This window comes from Herpailurus yagouaroundi, unplaced genomic scaffold, assembly GCF_014898765.1.
Source record: "Herpailurus yagouaroundi ecotype Mexico unplaced genomic scaffold, PumYag 192, whole genome shotgun sequence".
NCBI classification, from domain to species: Eukaryota; Metazoa; Chordata; class Mammalia; order Carnivora; family Felidae; genus Herpailurus; species Herpailurus yagouaroundi.
Genome location: NW_024412423.1, coordinates 7,897,262 through 7,913,068, shown reverse-complemented (window position 1 = coordinate 7,913,068; position 15,807 = coordinate 7,897,262). Strand labels below are relative to the sequence as shown.

At 45.4% G+C, this 15,807-nt stretch overlaps 1 protein-coding gene across 2 annotated transcripts in view; it reads right to left on the bottom strand.

Moving 5' to 3' along the window:
* TNFAIP8 (TNF alpha induced protein 8) overlaps positions 1-15,807 on the bottom strand; it is a 134,449-nt gene that overhangs the window by 45,395 nt on the left and 73,247 nt on the right. The gene's annotated exons all lie outside the window — the stretch shown is intronic.

The window sequence follows — 15,807 nt, the reverse complement described above, 5'->3', positions numbered from 1 at the left end:
TAGTCGTGTTCTTCGGACCTCAGTAAATGCAGTCTACGCTCCCTGTGTCCTCTCACTAGACTTTCCCATTCTATGAAACTACACATGTGAAATTCAAATCCTTTATTTTGCAGAATAACTCAAAGGCCGCTCTACTGGGAGACTTCCAGAGTTCGAACTGACCAGGATGCGAGCACAGACTGCTCAAATCGCTCCGTCTGAATGCTTAGACCACAGCCTCCCATGAAAGTTACTCCATTCCTGATGGTCAGTGCTTTAAATAAGCTATACGTTCAATAGCTTCTATTTATTCAGTTACATGAAACTACTACAATTAAAAAAATGTTTTTAAATGTTTTTATTCATTTTTGAGAGATGGAGAGAGACAGAGTACAGTGGGGGACGGCAGAGAGAGGGAGACACAGAATCCGAAGCAGGCTCCAGGCTCTGAACTGTCAGCACAGAGTCTGACGTGGGGCTTGAACTCACCAAGATGAGATCATGACCTGAGCAGAAGTCAGACGCCTAACCGACTGAGCCACCCAGGCGCCCCTTTTTGTTTTTAAATAAAAGTTCGCTCAGGACCCTAACTAAACCTGCTGGCATGTGGGGCTGCCGGAGCAGGGAAAAGAATACCAGACTTGATACAGGAGAATGGCACCTGATGACCTTAAAGCTAGGAAGCACTGCCTCCTGTGCATTAGGATGTTTTTTCCTCTTCCTTGTCCTCTTACTTTCCTTCGAAGAATGGACAAGCCATTTAACCTCTCTGAGCCTCTGTTTCCACATCTGTAAAATGGGGTTAATGCCACTTATTTAACAGAGGAGAAACAATAGTGAAATGAGGCAAGAATTGGATGAAGCACTGAAAGTTCTAAAATCCCCCTTTGACCCTTTCCCGAATACTTTCACGAATGAGGCCAGGTTGTTTTAGGTTGCAGAACATGTATTTGGACGTCCTAAGTGCCGGCCCCACAGACATTCCAGACAGATATGGCAACTTGATGCGCATGGTCCAGCGACAGAACATGAACATAAAAGGACTGGACTTCCTTCCCGTGCCCAGACTAATGGGGTCAACACTGGGATAACATGAGGGGGGTTCCTGAAGGGATGCACCAGGAAGAAGCAAGGCAGGACTGAGACTGAGCCTGGAAGTCACCGTGTCCCATCTGACCCACCAATGCCTGCCTTTCCTCCGGAAAAGCAGCAGGAGGAAAAAGTGATCCACAACCATAGTCCCAGAAACTCCGGTTAGGAGGGAACCTCAGAGCTCACTCCTCTAGTCCTCGACCTGGCTGGTGAAGCAATCTCTTACCCCCATCCCAGGCAGCAAGCATTCAACCAGGCTGTCCTTGCTGACCTCTATTCAGACTCCCTCCTCAAAGAGACAGCCTCCTCTCCTTTCTGACCCCTAGGGGTCTCCTCCTTATCATAAACTGAAATTCCAGAGCAGGGATTGTTACCTGACGGCCACGTGAAGCACTGACTTTACACCTTCCGGCAAGGATGTAATTTTGTAACAAGATGAACACAGATTTTTTAACTGGATTGTCTTTTTTAACAACCCAGGGGAGATCCCCCTCGTACTGGCCAGGGGGCTGCAGTTGAAGGCAAGGTCAGATGGTGACACAGCTTTCCAGTGCCTGCCACACATCTGTTGTTGGTTATGGTGAAGAATTCAGAAGCAGGAAGCTCTGGAGGACGTGGTGGCAGTGACCACATCTTCTCTCCCCTGTGCGCTCACTCCAAGGCCGTACAAAACGATGCCAAGACAGGTTGGGTCAACAGGCCCTCCTTGCTGGCGCCTGAGCAGTTAAGAAGCTTTATTCCGGTTTCTGAATAAAATGTGAAATCCACACGGAAACGAAAGGAATGCTTCCTATGTGAAATCTGCACTGCAGACCCCTGCCCTGAGATCCATTTGAAAGTTGAATCCTCTCCAAGTTGGCATAATTTGATTTTTACATGGAGTTTCTGACCGGGGTAGAGTGGCTGTTCAATCACTTTTGTGCCCACTGGTCACTATGTTAGAGACAGAAAACCCTGGAAGGCAGAGGTACAGGGCAGGACAGGCTTGCCAGGTGAATGTAGCCAAGGCTGAAACCCAACAGATCAACTCAGCAGGTGGTAAAAATACGAACCAAAGGAGAACTTATCCAAACAGCGTTTCAGTGGGGAAGGGGAGACTGTTTTGCAAGTAAGACTGAAAGGATCAGTTTTTCCATTTGAACAGGTCAGGTTACACAACTAAAGCCTTTCAGCTTCTCCTTAAAGAAGAAATATAGAAACATGTCTAATCATTATGATTCACCAAGTCGGAGACATCACCGAAACAAATGTATTTTCTGAGAAACTGCTTAATACGAACAGGGTGCCTGCCTACCGAATAAAAAGTCTTATTAAGCCCATACATTTCCCAGCAGAAACAGAAGAGAGCTAAAACTTGTAACTTTCTTCATCTGCAATCTACTTCACCGGAATTTTTACCACTGAATTCAGCCAAGTCCCATCATACGCCATTTTACCTTCTCGACTTCAACTACCTACAACCAGCCCAAAACAGAAAGAGAAAAAACATAACAATCCAAATATTGTATCCACTGCCATTCATTTAATGATTTTATGCTGCAGAGCAAGCCTGAGACAGAGCTGGGAATTGGTTGGTCCCCCCTGCCTCTTGTCTCTGTATGGCCTCCCCACACTGTGAGCCTCTCCTGCACGGATGGTGAATGTTGTATTTCAGGCTGTGTATTTTTTTCGTATACAAGTGCCTCCAAAGACAAGCCACAATTTCATCTAGTCCCACAGAAACAGCAGCCCACTCCAATGGTAGAGGAAACACTTAGACAGTAAGTCTTATACTTACTGGAAAGTGATCTGCTATTCTCCAATCTGGTAATTTCCTAAGAGATTTTCAAAAATAATATGACCCCAGACAGTTTTGACTTTACATATGACTCTCCCGTATTTAACCAAACTGGCACCTTAGATTCTCGTGTGTTACAGTGGTGTGGTCAGAATTGTTGAAACAGACTCATACATTTTTTTAATATTTAGTTTTGAGAAAGAGAGAGAGAGACAGAACGTGAGCCAGGAAAGAGCAGAGAGAGAGGGAGACACAGAATCCGAGCTGTCAGCATAGAGCCTGACATGGGTCTCAAACTCACGAACCATGAGATCATGACTTGAGCCGAAGTCGGACGCTTAACTGACTAAGCCACCTAGGTGCCCTGAAACAGACTCATAGTTCTGGCCCTGAGGTCCCCAAATTGTGTGTTATGCTGCTGATGGCACTACAGCAAGCTCATGGGGCTGTTGCAGGATATTTTAAATTTTTGAGGAAAACAAAGCGTCATTCAACATCTCTCAGAAACTGTATGAACTACTTCAGGCAAGTTTGCAGTGTAACATTAGACTGTGCTACATTTCTTTTAATGACATCATTTCTCTGAAAAGCTAGGTTGTTGGCAGTTGCTGTGATAAAAAGCAAGTATTATACGAAAAAGTACATAAGACAGGAAATTAGGGTAGTGGGATCCAATCTGATTTCAAGATTTGAGAAGCTGTGAGGTGGCCAGGGCTCAGTTTATTGCCTGACAGCCCCAAATTCACCCTTCATCACCTGCTCTGAGAAAATAAAGACAGGACTTTGAACACTTTTTTTTCTTTTTTCTTTCTTTTTTTTTTTTTACATTTATTTATTTTTGAGAGAGAGAAGCAGACTGCAAGCAGGGGAGGGGCAGGGAGAGAAGGAGACACAGAGTCTGAAGCAGGCTCCAGGCTCTGAGCTGTCAGCACAGAGCCTGATGCGGGGCTCAAACCCACGAACTGTGAGATCATCACCTGAGCCGAAGTCAGACATTTAACCGAGTCACCCAGGCGCCCCATAAACACTTTTTTTCTTTTGCCAGCTAATACAATTCTTAGCTTTCTCGGTAGGGTGCACTGCAGAGAATTTACGGGAAGAAAAACTTTTCCTTCCTGGTTCCAGTGTGCTCTTGTGAAAAGCCTCCCCACATAAACAGATTTCCTTTCTAGTGGGTAGATTTCCAGCAAGTTCTATCAGCACAACACTACAGGGACTTCTCTCCCATCCAAGGAGCCATGGCTAGCCAACCTCAAGGTGTGACATAGAAGATGGGGAAGCTCAAGGGTGGTGCTCTATCTTGAACCCATGGTAAGTGGTCGCTCCTTATATTAGCTATTCCTCCATTTTTTACAATTGACTTTAGTTGGTAGATAGCCTATCCTCATCAAACTTAATATTTCTTATACTGGCTCAGTTGGTTAAGCATCTGAATCTTGGTTTTGGCTCAGGATGTGATCTCATTGTTTCACTGAGTTCAAGCCCCACATCTGGCTCTGCGTGGGCAGTGTGGAGCCTGCTTGGGATTCTCTGTCTCCCTCTGTCTCTGCTCCTCCCCCACTTGCCCTCTGTCTCTCTCAAAATAAATAAACTTAAAATATATATATTATTTAAGTTGTTTTCTTTTTTATTATTGGTTTTAATTGCAGTAAAATACACATCACGTAAAATTTGCCATCTTCCTCATTCTTAAGTGTATAGTTCAACTGTACAAAGTACAGTTACATCGTTGTGCAATCCTTACCATCATCCATCTACAGAACCCTTCATCTTGCAAAACCCAAAGTCTGTACCCATTAAACACTGACTTTCCATTCTCCTCCCCGCTCAGTCCCCAGCAACCACCATTCTACTTTCTGTCTCTGATCCCACTACTGTAGATGTTTCATACAAGTGAACTTACAGAGTATTTGTCTTTTTTTGTGATTGGCCTATTTTACTTGACATAATGTCCCAAAGGTGCACCCATGTTATAGCTTGTGTCAGAATATCCTTCCTTTTTTAAGACTGAATGCTATTCCCTTATTACACATAGGAGCTGCCTATGTGTAAGGAGGAGCTGCCTACTATATTGGTAATTTGTATTTATTTATGCTAAGCTTTCCTGTTCAAATCATCATGTCTCCCAACTGGGCCTTGTCTGAACCATGCAAGGCCCAACAGGTATACACATTCCATTAGTAACTAATGAAGAATGAAAGAAAAACATTATTTTTTAAAAATGTTTATTTATTTTCAAAGAGGGAGTGTGTGTGCGGGGGGGGGGAGGGGCAGATTGAGAGAGAGAGACAGAGAGAATCCCAAGCAGGCTCCAAACTCAGTGTGGAGCCCGATGCAGGGCTCGATCTCATGACCATGAGAGCATGGCCTGAGCCAAAATCAAGAGTTGGATGCTCAATAGACTGAGCCACCCAGGCACTGCCAAAACATTATTTTTTATCTTTCGACTTATACATATTCTATCTTCCACATAGCTACAAAATTATTAGCACAGAAATATGCATTAAGTTATTAGACTTAAGCACTTAAGAAATGAAATGGTTAGGTGTTCCTTGTGTCCAAGAAAATGATATGAAAAAACTAGAGGCACTAAGAGTGAAGCATGTTGGGAAACTTTGCTCCAGCCCACATGTTTGCAGCTGCCATGAGGGCTTGTCTGCGTGGATGGCTCCTTAGGCTCACCCTGTCCAGGAGCATCCGTCCATCTGAAGGCAAAGATAGACCCCACCAACAACCCCCACCACCATCACACACACACACACACACACACACACACACACACCATCTTGATCTTCTTCATGATATTAAATTATTTCTCACTTAGGCAATGGTGGCTAGAATCCTATGATGGCCTCTGACTTAGGCTGCTCTGTCTCCCTTTATTTCTAATCTCACTAAGTCCCATCATCAGAACGTTTCCTGAATAGGCCTTTTTTCCCTCCATTCCTACAGTGGTGGGTCCAACTATCATGTCCAGCTAGTATAATCGAACAGATTTCAAGCTGATTTCCCTTAAATGAGACCAGGCATAGAAACTTCAAATGTCCAGAGGTTGGAAATACAACAACCTCTACTGCCACAAGTACCTGGCCACCTCAGCCCCCCACACCCACATGGAGACACAGAGATAAGCAGGCTGTAGGCGAAGGCACCCGGGATGCCAGCTGAACACCCACCTCTCTCTTCCAAAGCAAGCAAAGGCAGTGAAGTACGGCTGAATGACAGCACTGGGGCCGAACCACGAATGTGCACCCCCCTGCTTCCCCCCAAGCAGATATGAATGACTTGAGAAGGACTCATTCAGAAACTCTGACACTTGTTTTCACTAACTGGAAATTACTGGAAACAACTATTACAGCGAACCATAACACTTTGTGCAACCACAAGCCACCTTGTGGGAGCAGCTGCTCTCTGCTATGTTACATCCCTTTTTTTTTTTTAAACCCGTCCCCAAACCCTGCTCTGGTCTCAGTTCCTCCATAAAGCCTACTGAAGTTTACCGTGAACTTATGCTTCCAGAGTGAACTTCTATTATAAAGTGGATAATCTTTTTTTTCAATGTTTGTTTGTTTTTTTGTTTGTTTTTGAGGGAGAGAAAGTGAGAGTAAGCAGGGGGAGGGGCGGAGAGAAAGAGAGGGGACAGAAGATTCGAAGCTGGCTCTGCACTGACAGTAGAGAGCCTGACTCAAGGTTTGAACTCATGAACCTCGAGATCATGACTGAGCAGAAACCGGATGCTTAACTGACTGAGCCACCCAGGCGCCCCTAAAGTTGATAATCTTGATGTTAGTTGTCTTCTGAGCCAGATTTGTAAGCTATTTAAAACACAAGATTATACCTCGAGGGTTTTTTCTCCCCCTCCTTTCCAGAGAGCAGAACACAGACGCTTGGAAGGCACGATATCACTAATAATCATTTAATCATTTCATAATATTGAATTATGACAACACGTAAGGACAATTTTAATTTCCCCTTGCCTCAGAGGTACATCACGAAGAAATGTGTACGTAAATATCTGTTATCTTCAAAGAAAGAAACAAGAAAAGAAAATTTGCATTACATCTGAAGAGCCGGTGCCGGGAATTTGAAACGATCCATAAATCTATCAGGTTTACAAAAAAGGCCATCAGATAAAGAGCCAAGGGGAAAATAACTCTGACAGCTGCAAACCTTCTGTTTTACAACATGCAGAGAATGGACGCACTTCCTTTTAACATCCCCATAAACAGCGTGAGGAGCAGAGGCAAACACCCCCAGTAGAAGCCACTGGAGTTTAAGCTGCAAATAATGGGTCATGCTGGTCTTCGCAGAGGCAGCCTTCCTTACCAGTCACCTATCAAGCCCAATGTGTTTGTCCTAGGAACCATTAATAAGATGGATTGGACACCATTCCATTTCAGTTGGTGGGATTTCCAGGGCCAGAGAGGTACCAGCAGCAGCTGCCCACTTTCAAAGAGAGGCAACCTGGCCAGCCTCAGAATGGGAGTTTTGTTTCCTTTAGGTTAAGAACTAACATCCGGCACTGGGCCCCCTGAATGTATATACTAATAAATCCCAGATGGGAATCCCAGGCACCTCTCTACTCAACGCATGAACTTCTCTTGGGCAATAAACGTTCTATTAAGCCGGTCTCTCAGGAACGAAGCGCGCTTCCCCTCAGAGGCTGTTTGCGTTTATAATATGCTGTTCTAAAGCCAGTCTGGGATCCACTGTTGCACAATATGTACTTAATTTTGCCATCTGTTTTCTTAAGGGATGAGACTGACCTGTGAAATGAAAAGGCAGAACCTTTGGTGTCCCGAATATCCTGTTATCTGGACCAGAGGAAGGAAACAATATTCCACTTGGCCATCGCCCCAATTCTGAACAAGGCAGCCCAGTTTAGAACCAAATGATATACATGTTTAAATTCTGCTGTCTTAATATTATCGAGTTTGGGGGCACCTGGGTGGCACAGTTGGTTATGCGTCGGACTCTTGACCTTGGCTCAGGTCATGATCTCACAGCTCATGAGTTGGAACCCTGCATCAGGCTCTGTGCTGATGGCTTTGAACCTGCTCAGGATTCTGTCTCTCCATTTCTCTCCCCTCCCCTGCTTGTGCTCTCTTTCTCTCTCTCTCAATAAATATATAAACTGAAAAAAAATTTGTGTCTCAGTTACCAAGTATAATTTGTCAGGCACCTGCTACAGGCTAAGTATTATGTACTTAGGCACATTGCAGAACATATCTCAGTCTTACCACACCTCAGCAACATGGTGTTTTCTAGTTCTTGAAATGTTTTTGCATACATGGCCGCTGACCCTCAGAACAATCCTATAAGGAAGGAATCTTGGGTATTACTGGTTCCATCTGCTTCTGACAAGGATACAGATGCTCAGAGAAATGAAGTGGCTGGACCAAGGTCACTTAGCTAGGACTGAGCATGAACTGAGACTAGAATGTGGGTCCTCTGCCCTCATTCTATGCTACTTTTTTCTATGCTATAGTGTCTCTGACTGAGCAGAGCACCCACAATTTTATCATAACACAAGCATACCATATGCTGCAACAGAAGAGGGGGTCAGAGCAGAAAGAGAGGACAGACGGCAAAGCTGACTGGGAGGCTCTGAGCCCGGCTCACTTGGCGGAAGAGGGAGTGGGACAATAGAAGAGGGGGAGTCCAGAGAGGAAGAGGCGTGGCAAGGGGGAAGGAGAGGAGTTCCATTTCACGACTCTGAACCTGAGGTCTGAGCAGGGCAACCAATGTGGGGATATGCTTGTGTGTTTTCTGTCAAGTCAGTTTCCCATGTGACCAGGGCTCTTCCGGGAAGTGCTTCTGCTTCGAAAAAGCCAGAGATTTTGATGAAGATATTTTTTTTTTTTTAATTTTTTTTTTCCAACATTTATTTATTTTTGGGACAGAGAGAGACAGAGCATGAACGGGCGAGGGGCAGAGAGAGAGGGAGACACAGAATCGGAAACAGGCTCCAGGCTCTGAGCCATCAGCCCAGAGCCCGACGCGGGGCTCGAACTCACGGACCGCGAGATCGTGACCTGGCTGAAGTCGGACGCTTAACCGACTGCGCCACCCAGGCGCCCCTGATGAAGATACTTCTAAAACAGACTGCATTGAATATCTCCTCTCCACTAAAAGGCTATAGAACAGTACTATTATATTATTATTGTGGGTTTTTTTTTTTTTACAAAGCAGACTGATCACACAATTCTGTAATAGAGATATGAACCTACTGTTTTGCTCACTAAATCCTGCCTAATAAAGTTGTCCTTTTTCATCGTCCTTCCACCCACAGCAACGGTTCCCATCCAGTTTCAAGGCACACAAGAAGATGCATGTGATCAAGATTTCACATCGTTCCTAAAGGCTCTAGAAAGCCCTTTGCAACATAGACATCTACAGAGCAGACGTAATGCTGTCAACATAGCAGAGTCATGTTTTCAGAAGTAAGAGGAGGGAAGATGGGTCCTAAAATCAGTAAGGCACAATTGCATAGAGTTAAAATTATCTGGAAAATTCCTTAAATGGTCCTGAAAGTACAGTACTGCCTACTTATCAGTAGTATCATACTTATCAGCTCCCCGAACCATTAGTTTATGTTTCTCTCCGAACAGATATTCAAGATTCCCCGCCACCCCGCCCCATGGTCATGATAAAATCATTACCGCCCGTTTGCCTGGATCCCTAAGCAATGTGTCCTCTTCTGTTAGGGGTCAGAACCCTCAAAACTCATCTGCTCCCTTGGTGTCATCAACAGGTAGCCATCATGTCTTCAATATGAGCAATACAGAGTTACTGCCTGGTCATGAAGCAGCTGCATATAAATGGTCAGGATTTCCTGACACCTGTCTTCTTCCTCAGAGTCAGATGTCACTTTTATGGACAGCCTCTAACAATCCCTCTGCATCTACTACGTGGAGGTCCAAGGGACCAGGAGAGAACCAAAGGTTGATGGAGGACACCAGGGTTCACTGCCTGCTTTGGAGGAAGCCACAGATGGCAGTGTTCAGACGCTGTCTTCATTTATACAGTTCTTCCATCTGCAAACATTCACTGAACATTTACAAGGCAAATGGCGTAAATAAAACAACCACGGTGCCTATCCTCACAGAGCCTACAGTAAGGGGAGGGGGAAGGCACTAATTAAAATATAGTATAAATGCAAAAGCAGGAAAGTATGGGGTGCTACGAAAAGCTCGTAGGACAAGTACATAAATCAGTCCTGGAGGAGGAAGTCAATCAAGGAAGGCTTTCTGAAAGAAGTGATGCCTGAGGTAAAACTTGGGGGTCAAGGTATCAGTCAAGGACTGGGAAGTGAGCAAGAAAAAGAAGGAAGAATGGTTCCTGGTGATGTAACGTGAGTAGAGACAGAAGCCAAATTGTAAGGGGTTCAGGAATAAATTGCTGTTAAGAAGTAGAGGAAGAATTGGGGACTATTCCTCTATGAAGTCTCACTAAAAGGAATAAGTTGAGACAGTACTCTGGGGAGAAAGCACTATCAAAAGAGCAGTTAAAGAAAATTTTTTTAACGTTTATTCATTTTTGAGAGACAGAAAGAGAGTGCGAGCCGGGCAAGGGGCAGAGAGAGAGGGAGACACAGAATCCGAAGCAGGCTCCAGGCGCTGAGCTGGAACTCGTGAACCGCGAGATCATGACCTGAGCCAAAGTCAGACGCTTAACTGACTGAGCCACCCAGGTGCCCCAAAAGAGCACAATTTTAGCACAGTGTTCACTGAGTGGCTTTGCTGAAGGAATATTTAAATCCCTATATCTCTCCCACTGGCCAGACACAGGGAAGCTGGGTACCAGCCATCCCTTACAAAAACACATTTGCAGGAATTTTCACGGGCACTGACAGGAGTTTGAATGATGTAAATAAAGAAGGATAAAGTGGAACACCCACCTCCATGCTCAGTGGCTGGTGCTGGTCCAGCAGATCTTAGCCGAAGCGAGGCTGCAGGAGGTGTTATCTCTGGGGTGCCTGGGAGGCTCCCCAGCCCCAAATTATCCAGTTAACAACAAACGGTCTCATTAGAGAGAAGCAGACGTTTGGCTAAAATTTGTCCTATTTGCTGTTGTAATGTCAGGTTCTTTGAAAAACACAAGTGTCTCTTAAGGCCGGTGGATGACTCACAACTAAGCCTAAATGAATTCACTGGTTTCTTTGTTCCTTCACGGTGGGGATGGGGAAGCAGTGGGGGGAAGCAGGGAGACAGAAATGAAGAGTGTGGGGAGGCCTGGAAGGGGAGGGAAAGAGTGAACACGAGCTTGTTCCGGTCCAGAAACCACTCTGGTCCCTAAACCCAAGCCAGCTTAACTCAGAGAAAAGGCAAAGAGGAATGAATATATGGAGCAGACATCTTGCAACGCAAGAGTGTGAGTTTCAAATGCTTGGCGGGCCCTTATTTTTAGTGACGCAAAGCGTTCTAATGATGTAAAATACTCAGAGCTGTTTTGAACGAGTTGCTTCTCTAAGTTGATTCAGCCTCCAAAGGCCCTGCACCAAAGGACTGATATTCATGAGGATGTGATTTCTTTTGAAGTATTTCCAATTTGTGAGTAAAAGTTAGGGTGGCCCACTTATCCCAGTGATAGTCTCATAACTAAGGGAAAGAGCTAAAATCTACTTAACCAAATTACAAAGGGCTGATATCCAGAAAATGTGACCTCTCTGAAGCTGAGCAAACACGTCAATGACAGCTGAAGTTAGGGGATTCATAGCCCAAGAATCACAAACTGGTAGCCTTAGGATTAGATCCAGCCCCACAGGGTTTTCTTGGACCAGATAAGGTTCATTTTGCATCTGAACTTCAAGGCCTTGAGACAAGACCCGTTCTCTCCAAGATAGGCCCCAGGTCTCATGACTTCCAATTGTTCACAGAAAGCTGTATTTCCACGTTCATATTTCTTACCTGGTTCTTGTAGACATTTGAGTTTGGGACCACTGGTTCACACAGACTGATATCAAAACTAACCAAACAGCCTCTGTCCTATCAAGGTAGAGCTCCAGACTTCACCATTTCAGGGTAATTGAGCAAAAAGAGCCCTAAAAACCGATAAACCACAACAGTGTGCAATACCACTTGTAATCAGACTCTTAACAAAACAGGAGGCCAAAAACACCGTGGGGCTCACCAGTCCCAAGATAAGCCATGTGACCATGGATCTGAAACCACTTTTTAACAGAAGAATCTGTCAGCACTAACTGTCTGATATTGCCTCGTCTGATCTGCTCCTACAAAACCCCTGACGTCTAGATGTGACACAACACGAGCCTGGCAGCCAGTATCCAAGGCTGGCTTGGCAAAGGAAACAAGCCATCTATTCAGTGAGCTGTGGCCATGCTATAGTATCTGTGGTATCCAACTACCAACACCAAGTTTGGCTCCAACTACCAACACCCAGTGAATTCATTTAGGCTTAGTTGTGAGTCATCCACCGGCCGTAAGAGACACTTGTGTTTTTCAAAGAACCTGACAGTACAACAGGTTTGCACCCAGCCCTCAGTCAGTCGAGCTTCTTGGTAGCTATTTAAGACATCTGTCAGACTTGGGGTGCTTGGGTGGCTCAGTCGGTTAAACATCCAACTCTTAATTTTGGCTCAGGTCATGATCTCATGGTCGTGGGATTGAGCCCCACATCAGGCTCTGTGCTGAACATGGAACCTGCTTAAGATTCTTGTTCTCCCTCTGCCCCTGACCTGACCTGCTTGTACCACGCTCTCTAATTCTCTCTCTCTCTCAAAAATAAAATAGATAAAATAACCAAATATGGCAGTTAAGCTCCTATCTTTAAAATGTAAAGGTATTCATGGGGCGCCTGGGTGGCGCAGTCGGTTAAGCGTCCGACTTCAGCCAGGTCATGATCTCGTGGTCCGTGAGTTCGAGCCCCGCATCAGGCTCTGGGCTGATGGCTCAGAGCCTGGAGCCTGTTTCTGATTCTGTGTCTCCCTCTCTCTCTGACCCTCCCCTGTTCATGCTGTCTCTCCCTGTCTCAAAAATAAAATAAACATTAAAAAAAAATTAAAAAAAAAAAATAAAATGTAAAGGTATTCTTTACAGGAAAATATGGCCTTATTGCAGTGTTTTAAAAGAAAAATTATACTGGACTTCAATTATTACAGGGACACATAATTACCATAGATTAAAGGCCTGCCTGTAATTAATTTTCTCTAGTTCTTACTCTCAGTGTTCAAGGCTTACCAGACCAGGTCTATGATACCTTAGGGATGCTTTATCGTCCTCTGAGAATTTCCCTGTCTGATCTGCAGGGCTGTTGTGCTTCATAGAGAGTACGTCCCAGGTCTCCCTGATAGCACCTATGTCCTTGTCATGGGCTCAGGGGGTGCTGATAATCCAATATGCCGGGCTCCATTCACTGTATTATACCATAGCCAGTCACCAAGTAAGAAACAACAGGGAGGAAATAAAACCACCCTGAAAGGAAGTCTGTTTAGTAGACACTGTGGCCCACTGGCATCACTTCCATCCCCACAGGCTGCTGTCTGAAGGAGAAAATGACCCCAGCCTCACCTCTCATGTTCAGCCCTGACCATTTTAACTCTGCCCCGGTAATCCTATCCCCCTTGCCATAGAGTGACTGGTTTAGGCAACACAAACCTAAGCCACTCAACACCACATTCTACAGCCAATAAACTGGCTTACGATTAGACAAGGACACATGAGAAATTTGCTGGGGGCTTCTGGAAAAGGCCACTTGTTCCTCCGTTAGAGCTGCCAGAGCCAATTCTGTCTCTCCTCCTGGATGGTGTGCTGTATGCACAAAGTTAGGATTGCTACAGACATTTAACCATCATGAGAGGAGCTGGCTGAGGATGAAACTCACCACAGAAGGCAAATTGGAAAGGAAATGAGTTCTTGACATCACTGAGCGGCTAAACCAAATCTTGTTCCAGTTATGTAAGCTAATAAAAAATTCTGTTTTGTCTGAGCCAATCTAAACTGGGGTTTCTCTCTCGTGTACAATAAGAGCCATCACTGATAGAATATTCTGGAAGGCAAATGAGGAGCATGCTTGAGGACTTCTAATCTTGCCTCTGGCTTTAACACATGTCCAGCCCCTAAAGGACAGTGGGTAAAGCAGCCCCAGAATACACAGGTAACCATCACTTCCTCCCTCATTTCCTCAAGTTGGCTGCCTAACAAAGGCCAGGGGACAGCCTGGAACCCTCTCTCTCCGGCAGAGCCAAGTCTCGCCTGTCTGATGGCAGTGGTGGCCAAGTGCAGAGGCCCAAGGTGGGGGATGCTGAGAAACCTCAGTGACATACACAGGGAAGAGGGTCAGAGAGGCAGGACCTGGGTCCTTGAGGTTCCCACCTCCACTCCCAGTATGGCGCTGCCCCACCATCCCTGATGGGGCCTCCTGATGAACCCGATATGGGAACATCCTTGCCACAAGGGATGGCTGCCTTTCTGAAGGGCAAAAAGAGAAAGACTTGCAAGGTAGGAAAAGGAAAAAGCACCCCCAGGAGTACCCACTCTCCTAAAGATCCCAAACCAAAAGACCCCAGGGAACCGTGCTCTCAGGCTCCAGGGAGAAACAAAGAACTTAACTACTGATCCTAATAGTTGGAGGTAGTGGGATTTCAGAGCTCATTTAAAAATAACATAGGCTGGGGTGCCTAGGTGGCTCATTTGGTTGAGCAACCAACTTCGGCTCAGGTCATGATCTCATGGTTCATGAGTCTGAGCCCCCCGTGGGGGCTCTGTGCTGAGAGCCTGGAGCTGGCTTCGGACCTTCTATCTCCCTCTCTCTTTGCCCCTCCCCCAGAGCTTGTGCTTTCTCTCTCTCTCTCTCTCTCTCTCTCTCTCTCTCTCTCTCAAAAATAAACATGAAAAAAGAAAAGAAAAAGAAAAAGAACATAGGCAAATGAACATATGGAAAGTACCTCTGTTGGCAGAAAGAAACTAAGGAAGGAAGGGAGGAGAGGGAAGGAGGAAATGAGAGGAAGTATTATTCAAAGGGGTGACTGGATGGCTCAGTGGGTTAAGCTTCAGACTCCTGGTTTCAGCTCAGGAATCTTGCAATTGGTGAGTTCAAGCCCCTCATTGGGCTCTGTGCCGACAGCATAGAGCCTGCCTAGGATTCTCTCTCTCTCTCTCTCTCTCTCTCTCTCTCTCTTTCTCTGCCCTTCCTCCCTCTCAAAATAAATGAATAAACTTAAAAAAAATAAAAGAGGGGCGCCTGGGTGGCGCAGTCGGTTAAGCGTCCGACTTCAGCCAGGTCACGATCTCGCGGTCCGTGAGTTTGAGCCCCGCGTCCGGCTCTGGGCTGATGGCTCGGAGCCTGGAGCCTGTTTCCGATTCTGTGTCTCCCTCTCTCTCTGCCCCTCCCCCGTTCATGCTCTGTCTCTCTCTGTCCCAAAAATAAATAAATGTTGAAAAAAAAATTAAAAAAAAAATAAATAAAAGAAAGCATTATACAAATAAATGTACATGCCAAATAAGATGATGTAAACCCCACATCACTTATGCTGAGAGCTTTGTTTTGGAAGAAAGGAAGGAGCAAGCGAGTCGTGGGTGAGTTTTTTTCACACGCTGGGACCGACCTTGTGCCTGTACTTCCTGTTACTCTGTCCACAAGATCCAGGCTGTGGGAGACGAGGGAGAGGAGACGCTGTGGGGGACAACACGGTCGTTCTCTATACTTAGCACTAGTCTGATGTTCGCCAGAAAGTGAGATTAGAGGATTTGGCCCACATCCAGAGGACAAGGGTCATAAGATCTAAAGGAGCAGGAAGAAGGGATGGGCGGGGAAGGCTTGACTAGGCTCCCAGCAAAGCCAGAGGGCAAAGAATATTGGGCCAAACTGTCCAGGTCCAGCTGCATTTGATGACAACCAGTGGTTACCTCTCCTACCGGCAGATCCTATTTTCAAATTCATTTAAAATAACTTTTACTATTCAATCTTACTAACTCTCATGGTGAGAACTGTGATCCAAC